This window comes from Protopterus annectens, chromosome 10.part0 (genome assembly GCF_019279795.1).
Source record: "Protopterus annectens isolate FY-2018-M chromosome 10.part0, PAN1.0, whole genome shotgun sequence".
NCBI classification, from domain to species: domain Eukaryota; kingdom Metazoa; phylum Chordata; order Ceratodontiformes; family Protopteridae; genus Protopterus; species Protopterus annectens.
Window position 1 is genome coordinate 1629912866 of NC_056744.1, and position 15683 is coordinate 1629928548.

At 41.6% G+C, this 15683-nt stretch overlaps 1 long non-coding RNA gene across 1 annotated transcript in view; it reads left to right on the top strand.

Annotated features, from left to right (window-relative positions):
• The window catches only part of LOC122813807, a 94440-nt gene extending 79136 nt beyond the window's left edge, over nt 1-15304 (top strand). The window contains exons 2-4 of the long non-coding RNA XR_006366732.1: nt 6806-6903; nt 9255-9352; nt 15213-15304. This is a non-coding gene — a long non-coding RNA (uncharacterized LOC122813807). The remainder of the gene's footprint in view (nt 1-6805; nt 6904-9254; nt 9353-15212) is intronic.
• Nucleotides 15305-15683: the final 379 nt, after the last annotated feature.

The window sequence follows — 15683 nt, forward strand, 5'->3', positions numbered from 1 at the left end:
GACTCCCACGGCAGAGAGAGTCTTGCCTTCTTGCTCACACCTAGTCAAAGTGTCTTTCACCTGTGGTCCAAACAGAAAGGAACTGTCAAAGGGGGTGTTGGTGAATGATGCTCTAACGGGTTCTGCAAAATTACACAGCCACATCCATGCATTTCTAGGATGTCCAAGAAGGAAACATCTTCAGAGGGGGATCTCAGGGACCCTTCCGAATCATCTAAGTCTGTATCAGAAGTGACAGGCTCAGGGGAGTCAATGTGCTTCCTCTTGCACTTCTTCTTATGAGGGAGCTCCTCTGAGTGATCAGGGGAGGCCTCGGAAGAAGAGGAAACACCCAATGGGGTGCCCTGGAGAGCCGGTTCCCCACGTTTGGGGTCTGGAGGAGGAGCAGAGGTTGTCACAGACACTACAGGGGATGGAGTCGGTGGGGTTGATCATAGAGCTGACTCAGAGGCCAGCACACTCCTCATGACATCGAAGGCATCCCTGCCACAATGCAGAGAAGGATCCGGTTCTGAGGAAATCAGAATCTTTCTCCGCTCCGAGGGAGATGGCTCCGAGGCCGATGTAGGAGTTAAACTCACCTGTGCCGAAGCTCCGAGAGGGAGAATGGGGTCGGACAAGGGTCCGATGCCACTCGCCCCCTCTGAGGTGACGAGGGAGCCTTGATGCCCAGATCCCTCGACGGACGGTACCATCAAGGGAATCGGAGCCAACAACGGAACCGAAGGAGAAATAGTTATCGGAGCTGATGGTTCCATGACTCAAACCCCAACGAACTCCGGCTCTGAGCTCAAAGGAGTCGGAGGAGGAACATCGATAGAAGTGGATGGAGCCGACACCTGTTGAGGAGGGCTGGACAACATCTTGGCAAGTGCCTGCGACTTCAGCAACCTACTGACCACTCTCTCCACGTCGTGATCCGAGAGCCTAGAGGACCGAGAGGAGTGGGAAGATCTGTGACTACGCTCACTCTGAAGCAGGGGAGACCGAGGAGCCAAATGTATGGACTCCAGAGTAGGGGACCTCAGCCTCTTGTGGCTCCGCAATGGCTCCGAAGATGCTGATGAAGCCGACAGGGAGATAGTCTCATCGATTCCGTCCGGAACCAAAGTGGTAGGTAAAGTCTGAACCAATGACGGCTCCGATCTTGGAGCCGACGATTTGGTCGGTTTTGGGGATTTCACAGGCTGAGCCTTGGCCGGTGAATCCTGGGGCTTTAAAAGACCCCTCAGAATAAGCTTATTTTTATGCTCCTGCAGAACTCTTGTACTAAATGCATGGCATATAGAACAAGAGTCCTGCAGGTGCACTGCGCCTAAGCAGTAGATGCAAGAAGTGTGCCCATCTGTCAGAGACATTTTCTGACAGCATGAGTCACACTTCTTGAATCCCAAAACCTTGGACTCTTTAGACATCCTGTATCCAAAAAAAATATACTTGAAGAGATACTACACTGATGTTAGCCAAAAATCTGAAAGGCTATAACAAAATACCACAACACCAACAAAAGCAAAAAAGAGAAAAAACACACAGTTAAAGCTAAAGATATTCTTTTTTTAACTAGGAAGCCTCTAACTTAAACGGCTACCTAAAGAAGATAGAAGGAAAGCCTTGAAACTAAGCGCTACCTGACAGAAAGGGATAGGAGAGGGAGGGGGAGAACTCTCTAATTTAAACGAGTTCTAAGGAGGGGGAAACTACAATATACTTAGCTAACACACAAGATAGAGAGACTACAAAATTAAACAATAACTCCCAAAAAAAACACTATCTTAGCTAGAAAAGTTCAATAAGAAACTTAATACAAGCCTGAGCCAGTAAAAACGACACCTCGCAGCTGAAGCGGCAAACGAGATCTGGGTAGCTAGCGATAGGCATCATGGGATAAGGGGTAGCCTCGAGCCAGTAAACAGCTCTCGAGCTATAGAAGATGGCCGAGTCTGAGCCGATCCCAACCAGCAAAAATGAAGGAGAGATAGACAACTTAACATTATACGTTGTGAATAATTTCCTTACTAATGTTGATGAATCAATATTATTCCAGTCTGTTTCTGGTAAATTTATGTCCCTAGCTAATATTATTGTTCCCTCCTGTGTTTCATGCAAGAAATATATGAATTCCTCAGGTCATCTGCACTTGACTTTGGTGGTCTATACACTCCAACAATTGTTATATGTTCCAGGGTTACCTTTATTGTCACAGTCACACAGTCTACAGTATTGGTGCTGTTGCTGAACATGTAATAGTCACAGGTCTCATAACTATCTTTAATCCCTATCATAACACCTCCACCTGATTAGATAAAAAAATATTATCATTTTCTGTAACCTGTGTGTTACATAACAAAGCAGTGTCCTTTTTAGTACGTATTCTCTTTACTTTACAGACCTTAATCAGTTTACTTTTCTTTCTTGTTATTTGTTGTGAACTTCTTCCTTTCTTTCTTTTTTTTTTGTTTCCTTCTAAACAAACCAGATCTTCAGATTGCTGAATACTTGCATCCAGAATTCCAAAGTTATCAGGGGCATCATCTTGTTTCACAGGGGATGAATGATCTTTGCAGACAGTAGATGCATCATTTCCTAAATGTGTTCTATTTGTTCTTTGCCTAAAATTATTTATCTCACCAGTCCAGTCATTAATATATGAAACAACAGTTCTCCAAGCCATGCCAATTGAACATTTGCAATCATCATCATCAAGTCTAGGTTTACTTCTAACAAAATGGTATTGGTCTGTGGAGTAAGAACTGTTCTACGTATTACTGCATGGTAAGGATACACAGACCAGAGGCAGTTACGGAGAATGACTGGATAATTATATAATTCTTTTTTGGGGGAGCTGCTCCAGAACTGGTTGCTGATAGAAGGATGGGGAGTGTGGGGAGGGTTGTGGTGATGAATGAGGGCAGATAGGGCCCAGCTACAGGCAGCAGTAGCTCACTAAATGTACATCTGTGCAGTTGCATGAAGTAGCCTATGTCCTGGCTATGGGAGTTGAACTACATGCACCTTGCCATGTCTATGTTGGAGATGCACTATGCTGGTATTTCCATATGTCAGTAACATGTTTTGTGGCACACAAGTGCCATGAGCTCATGGAGGCCCACCTGGGATGCAAGCATGAAGGCGAGCAGCATAAGGTATGTTTGTTTATGACAGTCTGTACAGAGCTGTTGTCTGTATTGTGTTACAACACTGGGAAGTAGGATTATAATATATTAACAGTAATCCTCAAAAATTACGTTAAAAGCACCAGCAGTCACTCAAAACAAAAGTCGAAGGTGCCCAAGGAAGCAGGAAACAAGCACTTTTAAAAACACGATTTATTGCACGAAACCACAGCACATAGAAATCCCAATACACATTAACGTTTCTGAAATCTCAGCCTATACGTTTTCATTTGTTTACTTCATCAGATGTGGACGCGAGCCCTGCGCCAACTTTCTGGGTCGCTGGTGCTAGGAGGCTTTTCTATGGAGCTTAGGATTGAACCGAGAAGGTCCGCCATCTTGGACAGGGCTCGCGTCCACATCTGATGAAGTAAACCAAATGAAAATATATATGCTGAGATTTCAGAAACGTTAATGTGTATTGGGATTTCTATGTGCTATGGTTTCATGCAATAAATCATGTTTTTAAAAGTGCTTGTTTCCTACTTCCAATATATTAACAGTGTTACACATGTGTGTTTATCTGCCTGTTTTCACAGATGTTATGATCATGTGGAACAAGGGCATGCCTGATGTCAGTGCTCTATCAGACCATGATGATGATGGTAACCTTGCACTAGCATAGTCTGAGGGAAAATTGCCACTTTAGGCATAAGTAGCTGTGAAGGGAATACTACCATCCATGTCCAGTGACACAATTCTGTTGCCTGAGAAACTTGCACCCTCTCCATTGCCCATGAAAGGACAGACTATGTCCAGCACTTCTACTCGGGGACCATCCTCATCCCTGGCTATTAACAGCTGTGGACAGTGGTGCCACCATAGATTATGGGGACAAGGGTCAGGAGAAGTGGGCCAGTGACCATTAGTGTCAAGGTTCCTGCTCATTAGCTGAAAAGGGTGTCACAGTGGGCATTATTTAACAGATCTTCACAATAGTTATTCAGGCACAGGCATATGCCACCACTGCCATGGTACAGGTGACAGGTGTACTATGTGGCCTGTGTGAAGATATATGTGTGGGCATCACCCAACTGAGTGATGTGTTGGACAAGCACATGAGTGCCTCCACTGCCTTTAAGGGATCACCTGCTTAACCGCCCATTGTTGTGGCAGTCTTGCAGCTACCTCTACTGTGAGTATATCCCACAGGGCAGTTAGAACTAGGCCACATACTGTTACCTCCTCCACAATACCCAAGTGGTGAGACAGGTGTAGCATAGCAAGGTGGTCACAGTCTTATAGTTCACCTTCACTCTTGCATGCGGGTGTTTGTGCCACTGCCATTCCTCAGAAACAGATGATCACAGCTGCAGTTTTCCAACGTGGGATTTCACAACATTTATCTCAGACACATACACACCATGCCACCAAACCTGTAAGAGCCGTGTTCCATAGAAGCTGTGCTTAGCAAGTACCCATTAAATCTGGACACCTTTTCCCCTCAGGAAACACTACTCCCTCCCTGCTCAGAATACCCAGCTCACTCCAATCATTTGGTCATGTCACACACTCCCTTCTACAGCCTTATTTCCCCTACACCAATATGCCATGATGGATTCCTGTCACTGTGCCCTGCCCTCACTGCTGTGCTATAGGGGTAGATAATATGTGATGTGCAGCATGGCCAATCAAAGGACTATACAGCATAGCCTGGCTGTAATACTACATGCATCAGTTTTAATCTTTGTTGTATCTCATCTTGCACATAGTTGTGAACCAGATGCCACATCTTTATCAGTGCTGCAGCATTTTTCCCCAACCTTTGCCTTGCATAAACTTCCAATGATGGGTTCTAACTGGCATCTTTTCCATTGCCATCTCCAGTCTGTCTGATTCTCCAGTGGCAATCCCCTGCTCTAGCTGTCTCCATACCAGCATGTTGTGCAGAAGTGTACAAACAGCAGATATCTTGCTTCAGGTGTCTGGAGCATTCTGCAGTGTACCACCAATAGAATCTAGTTAGCAGAAGGGGTCCTTCTTCAGTCTGAGTACATGATAGATAAAGTTACAGGTCCATGACAGTGCAGTAATGTATTGTATCTCAGCCATGCTCTGTGGGTTGCATAGTTGTGTAGAGGTGACATGAGCCATGGCTCCAGGGCATATCTGGCATCACAAATAAGATGTCTCTGTGTGAGATCACCCTGCACAAATCGCTGGCAGAGTTGGATGTATGCAAGGTGTGGGAACTGTGGCAAAAGCATGGATGGTACAATTACTCATTGCATATAATACCCTCTACATTGCACACGGTCCACCACCTGGCAGTTGATGGGAGTGGAAACCTTTACAAATTAAAAATTGATGTATGTGTGGACCAGTTAGGGCCTTGATGGCAATGTGGGTACAATTAGTGATCCGTATAACAGATTGGCTATTTTGTCGAATGCTTGCATAGTGGTGATTATGTTCTGTGTGGTCCTTGGGAACCACATATGCTTCTCCATATACACTGCAGCATAACATTGAATAGTTGGTGTTATATTTGTAAGGCAGATGCCTGCAATGTGCCTACCATGCCCCATGATGGCTGTTGGAAGGTCCCTATAGCAAAGGATAGTCAGTGCTACTCATTCCTTAGTATTTACAGAGATCTGTATTCCACACATTGCACAAAATTCCATGTGAGGATGGCACATATCTATACGCTTCTATATTGTGTACTGCCCACATTATAGCATTTGACTAAGTCTCTATTGTTGAAGAGAAAGTATGTTAGGAGCAATTGGATCTTTTTGTAGCACACAGAGTATTGACATGCACCATTGTAGACACTGGCCGTGAGAGCAGTCTGTAACATATACTGTTCGGCTAATGCAGCTGATACTCCTAGCATTTTAGTAAAGCTTTGTTTCTCTTCACCAAGGAATCACAGTGTATAAACTCACTGGTGGCTGCAGCTGGTCACACAATGTGTACACATTTCTGAAACAGTCCACCATGTTGTTTATCTTGATTTGTATTCTCAGCTGGGCTCATTACCATAATGTCACTCATTTCCATATCATTATATAATCATTAGCATACAGTGACAACTGTACAATTTCGACAGGTTGCACAGAGGTGCTGTCTTTGTCTATGAATCTGCCCCATCCTGTGTGTCTCAGCTCATCAAGCAATTTTGCCAAATGCATTATGCTGTTGATTTCTGAATCCCAGCCAACATTTTTCATGGGGATTAAGCATTAACGTCTGCATCAAACACATTCTTAATAAAATAATTCTTCCTGTAGTTTGAGAGGCCTACTATAACATGTGAAAGTTATGCCGATATTTTTAAAGCCATGGATAACAGTGCATCAGCTACATGCTATACTGTTTCCATAAATCATGAATGCGTACTGCAGTTTTATTCTACTGCTTGATAATTGTTATTTGTAAATATGTATAAGAAAAGCATTTATTTTGCATTCATTCTTAAAAACGTTACTTATCATTGTTTTCTCATCTAACCTGAAACATCTTTAGATCTTTGTAATTTTATTTTTGGCTGTCTTGTAAATACAGCCTCTGTCATATGTTCATCTTTTCCAGTAACTATCATATACTGCATGCACTTATTTTATCTGTCCAGATCATGGATTTCATCCTATTTATTTATATGTATCTTTATCTGTATTTGTATTTAGACATGACTGCTTGATGGCCTGGGTCATTACTGAAAAGGATCTTTTGACCAGTTCGCCACCCAATTTAAACGATGTATATATGGCACCCTACTGGACGTGTAAGATAAATTGATTGACAATTACAGTCTGAAAAAATAGCAAATTATAAATCTTGCTGTTATACTTTTAAGGCATTTTGTGAGGAGCTTTCCCCCCTGCACCCCTTGACGTACTGGGACACCCCTGCTTCTTGTATATAGCACCAATATTGTTATGCCTTGAAATTGTGGGAATTCTCCAAGATACTTCTGTCTCAGAATTAGTACATAGTCCCTGTATTTGCACTTAAATAATTCATATTTTCTCATACTTTCAATGGGCACGCCCATACATACACACACACACACACACACACACACACACACACACACACATTTTATATAGATTCTGTCTAGCTATCTGTATACGATATAATGTGTGTGTGTGTGTGTGTGTGTGTGTGTGTAAAACTCAACATGCAGAAATATCGACACAGATTGTGTCAAAACCTGCACATCAAAACAATACTTACCAAGTACTCACAAAAGAGAAAACCAATGACCAAAAAAGAATGCAAATTAATCTCCTTTTGCACCTGTTAAAAAAAAAAACAGACCACAAACATTCTGACATAATTTGGCTGAATAGGGGTATATTTAGGGAAATATATATTCATGTGTGAAGGGTCAGGGTTAGAGTTAGCACACGTGAATAAGCAAAAACAGCTGTCAACTTTCTGTGCATACAAACAAAAGCATGTAAGTCATATCCATGCATACATATGCACAAATACATACACGTACATAATATGTATACATGTATATCTATATATATTTATTTAGCTGTCTATCTGTCAGGGTATACTGATAGCTGGATAACCCTTCTCTGGCTCTGCAACATTGAGGCATAAAGCCCTGACTACAGTGTACATAGCATGAGTTTAATCAGTGGCTTGGACATTGGAAGAGTTGGGTGCTGGGAATGAGAACTGAGTGGCATTTGCTGGCCTGCCCATCCTGAGGGGAGAGATGGTGGTTTTGGTCAGGCAAAGGAGAAGGGCTTGGTACCCCAATCCAGTGATGGCAGCCTTCAGCTGTGCAGTGTGTGGCAGCATGCAAGTGTAGATGGAGGGCATATAAGGCCCTTGCAGTGACATGTATACCCACATGAGCCAACAGTAGAAGGATTAGTGTTTTAAGAAAATTGTTGTGTAGTTGGGCTAGTGCCTGGAAAGGATGCCAAATAGTACTGAGGATAAAGCAGAAGATAGGTGAATAGTTGGTGTTATATTTGTAAGGCAAATGCCTGAAATGTGCCTACCATGCCCCATGATGGCTGTTGGAAGGTCCCTATAGCAAAGGATAGTCAGTGCTATTCATTCCTTAGTATTTACAGGGATCTGTATTCCACACATTGCACAAAATTCCATGTGAGGATGGCACATATCTATATGCTTCTATATTGTGTACTGCCCACATTATAGCATTTGACTAAGTCTCTATTGTTGAAGAGAAAATATGTTAGGAGCAATTGGATCTTTTTGTAGCACACAGAGTATTGACATGCCCCATTGTAGACACTGGCCGTGAGAGCAGTCTGTAACATATACTGTTCGCCTAATGCAGCTGATACTCCTAGCATTTCAGTAAAGCTTTGTTTCTCTTCACCAAGGAATCACAGTGTATAAACTCACTGGTGGCTGCAGCTGGTCACACAATGTGTACACATTTCTGAAACAGTCCACCATGTTGTTTATCTTGATTTGTATTCTCAGCTGGGCTCATTACCATAATGTCACTCATTTCCATATCATTATATAATCATTAGCATACAGTGACAACTGTACAATTTTGACAGGTTGCACATAGGTGCTGTCTTTGTCTATGAATCTGCCCCATCCTGTGTGTCTCAGCTCATCAAGCAATTTTGCCAAATGCATTATGCTGTTGATTTTTGAATCCCAGCCAACATTTTTCATGGGGATTAAGCATTAACGTCTGCATCAAACACATTCTTAATAAAATAATTCTTCCTGTAGTTTGAGAGGCCTGCTATAATATGCTATAACATGTGAACGTTATGCCGATATTTTTAAAGCCATGGATAACAGTGTATCAGCTACATGCTATACTGTCTCCATAAATCATGAATGCGTACTGCTTGACAATTGTTATTTGTAAATATGTATAAAAAAAGCATTTATTTTGCATTCATTCTTAAAAACTTTACTTATCATTGTTTTCTCATCTAACCTGAAACATCTTTAGATCTTTGTAATTTTATTTTTGCTGTCTTGTAAATACAGCCTCTGTCATATGTTCATCTTTTCCAGTAACTGTCATATACTGCATGCACTTATTTTATCTGTCCAGATCATGGATTTCATCCTATTTATTTATTTATATGTATCTTTATCTGTATTTGTATTTAGACATGACTGCTTGATGGCCTGGGTCATTACTGAAAAGGATCTTTTGACCAGTTCGCCACCCAATTTACACGATGTATATATGGCACCCTACTGGACACGTAAGATAGATTGATTGAAAATTACACTGTGAGTCTGAAAAAATAGCAAATTATAAATCTTGCTGTTATACTTTTAAGGCATTTTGTGAGGAGCTTCCCCCCCTGCACCCCTTGACGTACTGGGACACCCCTGCTTCTTGTATATAGCACCAATATTGTTATGCCTTGAAATTGTGGGAATTCATCAAGATACCTCTGTCTCAGAATTAGTACATATTCCCTGTATTTGCACTTAAATAATTCATATTTTCTCATACTTTCAATGGGCACACACACACACACACACACACACACACACACACACACACACACACACACACACACACACACACACACACACACACATTTTACATGTGACAACCTGTCAGAGACATTTTCTGACAGCATGAGTCACACTTCTTGAATCCCAAAACCTTGGACTCTTTAGACATCCTGTATCCAAAAAAAATATACTTGAAGAGATACTACACTGATGTTAGCCAAAAATCTGAAAGGCTATAACAAAATACCACAACACCAACAAAAGCAAAAAAGAGAAAAAACACACAGTTAAAGCTAAAGATATTATTATTTTTTTTAACTAGGAAGCCTCTAACTTAAACATCTACCTAAAGAAGATAGAAGGAAAGCCTTGAAACTAAGCGCTACCTGACAGAAAGGGATAGGAGAGGGAGGGGGAGAACTCTCTAATTTAAACGAGTTCTAAGGAGGGGGAAACTACAATATACTTAGCTAACACACAAGATAGAGAGACTACAAAATTAAACAATAACTCCCAAAAAAAACACTATCTTAGCTAGAAAAGTTCAATAAGAAACTTAATACAAGCCTGAGCCAGTAAAAACGACACCTCGCAGCTGAAGTGGCAAACGAGATCTGGGTAGCTAGCGCTAGGCATCATTGGATAAGGGGTAGCCAGGAGCCAGTAAACAGCTCTCGAGGTATAGAAGATGGCCGAGTCGGAGCCGAGGATCGGCTCCGATCCCAACCAGCAAGAATGAAGGAGAGATAGACAACTTAACATTATACGTTGTGAATAATTTCCTTACTAATGTTGATGAATCAATATTATTCCAGTCTGTTTCTGGTAAATGTATGTCCCTAGCTAATATTATTGTTCCCTCGTGTGTGTCATGCAAGAAATGTATGAATTCCTCTAGGTCATCTGCACTTGACTTTGGTGGTCTATACACTCCAACAATTGTTATATGTTCCAGAGTTGCCTTTATTGTCACAGTCACACAGTCTACAGTATTGGTGCTGTTGCTGAACATGTAATAGTCACAGGTCTCATAACTATCTTTAATCCCTATAACACCTCCACCTGATTAGATAGAAAAATATTATCATTTTCTGTAGCCTGTGTGTTACATAACAAAGCAGTGTCCTTTTTAGTACGTATTCTCTTTACTTTACAGACATTAATCAGTTTACTTTTCTTTCTTGTTATTTGCTGTGAACTTCTTCCTTTCTTTCTTTTTTTGTTTCCTTCTAAACAAACCAGATCTTCAGATTGCTGAATACTTGCATCCAGAATTCCAAAGTTATCAGGGGCATCATCTTGTTTCACAGGGGTTGAATGATCTTTGCAGACAGTAGATGCATCATTTCCTAAATGTGTTCTATTTGTTCTTTGCCTAAAATTATTTATCTCACCAGTCCAGTCATTAATATATGAAACAACAGTTCTCCAAGCCATGCCAATTGAACATTTGCAATCATCATCAAGTCTAGATTTACTTCTAACAAAATGGTATTGGTCTGTGGAGTAAGAACTGTTCTACGTATTACTGCATGGTAAGGATACACAGACCAGAGGCAGTTACGGAGAATGACTGGATAATTATATAATTCTTTTTTGGGGGAGCTGCTCCAGAACTGGTTGCTGATAGGAGGATGGGGAGTGTGGGGAAGGTTGTGGTAATGAATGAGGGCAGATAGGACACAGCTACAGGCAGCAGTAGCTCACTAAATGTACATCTGTGCTGTTGTAAGAAGTAGCCTATGTCCTGGCTATGGGAGTTGAACTACATGCACCATGCCATGTCTATGTTGGAGATGCACTATGCTGGTATTTCCATATGTCAGTAACATGTTTTGTGGCACACAAGTGCCATGAGCTCATGGAGGCCCAGCTGGGATGCAAGCATGAAGGCGAGCAGCATAAGGTATGTTTGTTTATGACAGTCTGTACAGAGCTTTTGTCTGTATTGTGTTACAACACTGGGAAGTGGGATTATAATATATTAACAGTAATCCTCAAAAATTACATTAAAAGCACCAGCAGTCACTCGAAACAAAAGTCCAAGGTGCCCAAGGAAGCAGGAAACAAGCACTTTTAAAAACACTATTTATTGCACGAAACCACAGCACATAGAAATCCCAATACACATTAACGTTTCTGAAATCTCAGCCTATACGTTTTCATTTGTTTACTTCATCAGATGTGGACGCGAGCCCTGCGCTAACTTTCTGGGTCACTGGTGCTAGGAGGCTTTTCTATGGAGCTTAGGATTGAATCTATTCTATGAACCTATCTATGAACCTATGAACCGAGAAGGTCCGCCATCTTAGACAGGGCTCGCGTCCACATCTGATGAAGTAAATCAAACGAAAATATATATGCTGAGATTTCAGAAACGTTAATGTGTATTGGGATTTCTATGTGCTATGGTTTCATGCAATAAATCATGTTTTTAAAAGTACTTGTTTCCTACTTCCAATATATTAACAGTATTACACGTATTTTTATCTGCCTGTTTTCACAGATGTTATGATCATGGAGTCTTCCAATGTGGAACAAGGGCATGCCTGATGTCAGTGCTCTATCAGACCATGATGATGATGGTAGGCTTACACTAGCATAGTCTGAGGGAAAATTACCACTTTAGGCATAAGTAGCTGTGAAGGGCATACTACCATCCATGTCCAGTGACACAATTCTGTTGCCTGAGAAACTTGCACCCTCTCCATTGCCCATGAAAGGACATACTATGTACAGCACTTCTACTCAGGGACCATCCTCATCCCTGGCTATTATGTCAGCTGTGGACAGTGGTGCCACCATAGATTATGGGGACAAGGGTCAGGAGAAGTGGGCCAGTGACCATTAGTGTCAAGGTTCCTGCTCATTGGCTGAAATGGGTGTCACAATGGGCATTATTTAACAGATCTTCACAATAGTTATTCAGGCACAGGCATATGCCACCACTGCCATGGTAGAGGTGACAGGTGGCCTGTGTGGAGATGTATGTGAGGGCATCACCCAACTGAGTGATGTGTTGGACAAGCACATGAGTGCCTCCACTGCCTCTAAGGGATCACCTACTTAACCATCCATTGTTGTGGCAGTCTTGCAACTACCTCTACTGTGAGTACATCCCACAGGGCAGTTAGGACTAGGTCACAAACTGTTACCTCCTCCACAATACCCAAGTGGTGAGACAGGTGTAGCATAGCAAGGTGGTCACAGTCTTATAGTTCACCTTCACTCTTGCATGCGGGTGTTTGTGCCACTGCCATTCCTCAGAAACAGATGATCACAGCTGCAGTTTTCCAACGTGGGATTTCACAACATTTATCTCAGACACATACACACCGTGCCACCAAACCTATAAGAGTCGTGTTCCATAGAAGCCGTGCTTAGCAAGTACCCATTAAATCTGGACACCTTTTCCCCTCAGGAAACACTACTCCCTCCCTGCTCAGAATACCCAGCTCACTCCAATCATTTGGTCATGTCACATACTCCCTTCTGCAGCCTTATTTCCCCTACACCAATATGCCATGATGGATTCCTGTCACTGTGCCCTGCCCTCACTGCTGTGCTATAGGGGTAGATAATATGTGATGTGCAGCATGGCCAATCAAAGGACTATACAGCATAGCCTGGCTGTAATACTACATGCATCAGTTTTAATCTTTGTTGTATCTCATCTTGCACATAGTTGTGAACCAGATGCCACATCTTTATCAGTGCTGCAGCATTTTCCCCAACCTTTGCCTTGCATAAACTTCCAATGATGGGTTCTAACTGGCATCTTTTCCATTGCCATCTCCAGTCTGTCTGATTCTCCAGTGGCAATCCCCTGCTCTAGCTGTCTCCATACCAGCATGTTGTGCAGAAGTGTACAAACAGCAGATATCTTGCTGCAGGTGTCTGGAGCATTCTGCAGTGTACCACCAGTAGAATCTAGTTAGCAGAAGGGGTCCTTCTTCAGTCTGAGTACATGATAGATAAAGTTACAGGTCCATGACAGTGCAGTAATGTATTGTATCTCAGCCATGCTCTGTGGGTTGCATAGTTGTGTAGAGGTGACATGAGCCATGGCTCCAGGGCATATCTGGCATCACAAATAAGATGTCTCTGTGTGAGATCACCCTGCAGAAATCACTGGTAGAGTTGGATGTATGCAAGGTGTGGGAACTGTGGCAAAAGCATGGATGGTACAATTACTCATTGCATATAATACCCTCTACATTGCACATGGTCCACCACCTGGCAGTTGATGGGAGTGGAAACTTTTACAAATTAAAAATTGATGTCTGTGTGGACCAGTTAGGGCCTTGATGGCAATGTAGGTACAATTAGTGATCCGTATAACAGATTGGCTATTTTGTCGAATGCTTGCATAGTGGTGATTATGTTCTGTGTGGTCCTTGGGAACCACATATGCTTCTCCATATACACTGCAGCATAACATTGAATAGTTGGTGTTATATTTGTAAGGCAGATGCCTGAAATGTGCCTACCATGCCCCATGATGGCTGTTGGAAGGTCCCTATAGCAAAGGATAGTCAGTGCTATTCATTCCTTAGTATTTACAGGGATCTGTATTCCACACATTGCACAAAATTCCATGCGAGGATGGCACATATCTATATGCTTCTATATTGTGTACTGCCCACATTATAGCATTTGACTAAGTCTCTATTGTTGAAGAGAAAATATGTTAGGAGCAATTGGATCTTTTTGTAGCACACAGAGTATTGACATGCCCCATTGTAGACACTGGCCGTGAGAGCAGTCTGTAACATATACTGTTCGGCTAATGCAGCTGATACTCCTAGCATTTTAGTAAAGCTTTGTTTCTCTTCACCAAGGAATCACAGTGTATAAACTCACTGGTGGCTGCAGCTGGTCACACAATGTGTACACATTTCTGAAACAGTCCACCATGTTGTTTATCTTGATTTGTATTCTCAGCTGGGCTCATTACCATAATGTCATTCATTTCCATATCATTATATAATCATTAGCATACAGTGACAACTGTACAATTTTGACAGGTTGCACATAGGTGCTGTCTTTGTCTATGAATCTGCCCCATCCTGTGTGTCTTAGCTCATCAAGCAATTTTGCCAAATGCATTATGCTGTTGATTTTTGAATCCCAGCCAACATTTTTCATGGGGATTAAGCATTAACGTCTGCATCAAACACATTCTTAATAAAATAATTCTTCCTGTAGTTTGAGAGGCCTGCTATAACATGCTATAACATGTGAAAGTTATGCCGATATTTTTAAAGCCATGGATAACAGTGTATCAGCTACATGCTATACTGTCTCCATAAATCATGAATGCGTACTGCTTGACAATTGTTATTTGTAAATATGTATAAAAAAAGCATTTATTTTGCATTCATTCTTAAAAACTTTACTTATCATTGTTTTCTCATCTAACCTGAAACATCTTTAGATCTTTGTAATTTTATTTTTTGCTGTCTTGTAAATACAGCCTCTGTCATATGTTCATCTTTTCCAGTAACTGTCATATACTGCATGCACTTATTTTATCTGTCCAGATCATGGATTTCATCCTATTTATTTATATGTATCTTTATCTGTATTTGTATTTAGACATGACTGCTTGATGGCCTGGGTCATTACTGAAAAGGATCTTTTGACCAGTTCGCCACCCAATTTACATGATGTATATATGGCACCCTACTAGACACGTAAGATAGATTGATTGAAAATTACACTGTGAGTCTGAAAAAATAGCAAATTATAAATCTTGCTGTTATACTTTTAAGGCATTTTGTGATGAGCTTCCCCCCCTGCACCCCTTGACGTACTGGGACACCCCTGCTTCTTGTATATAGCACCAATATTGTTATGCCTTGAAATTGTGGGAATTCATCAAGATACCTCTGTCTCAGAATTAGTACATATTCCCTGTATTTGCACTTAAATAATTCATATTTTCTCATACTTTCAATGGGCACACCCATGCACACACACACACACACACACACACACACACACACACACACACACACACATTTTATATAGATTCTGTCTAGCTATCTGTATACGATATAATGTGTG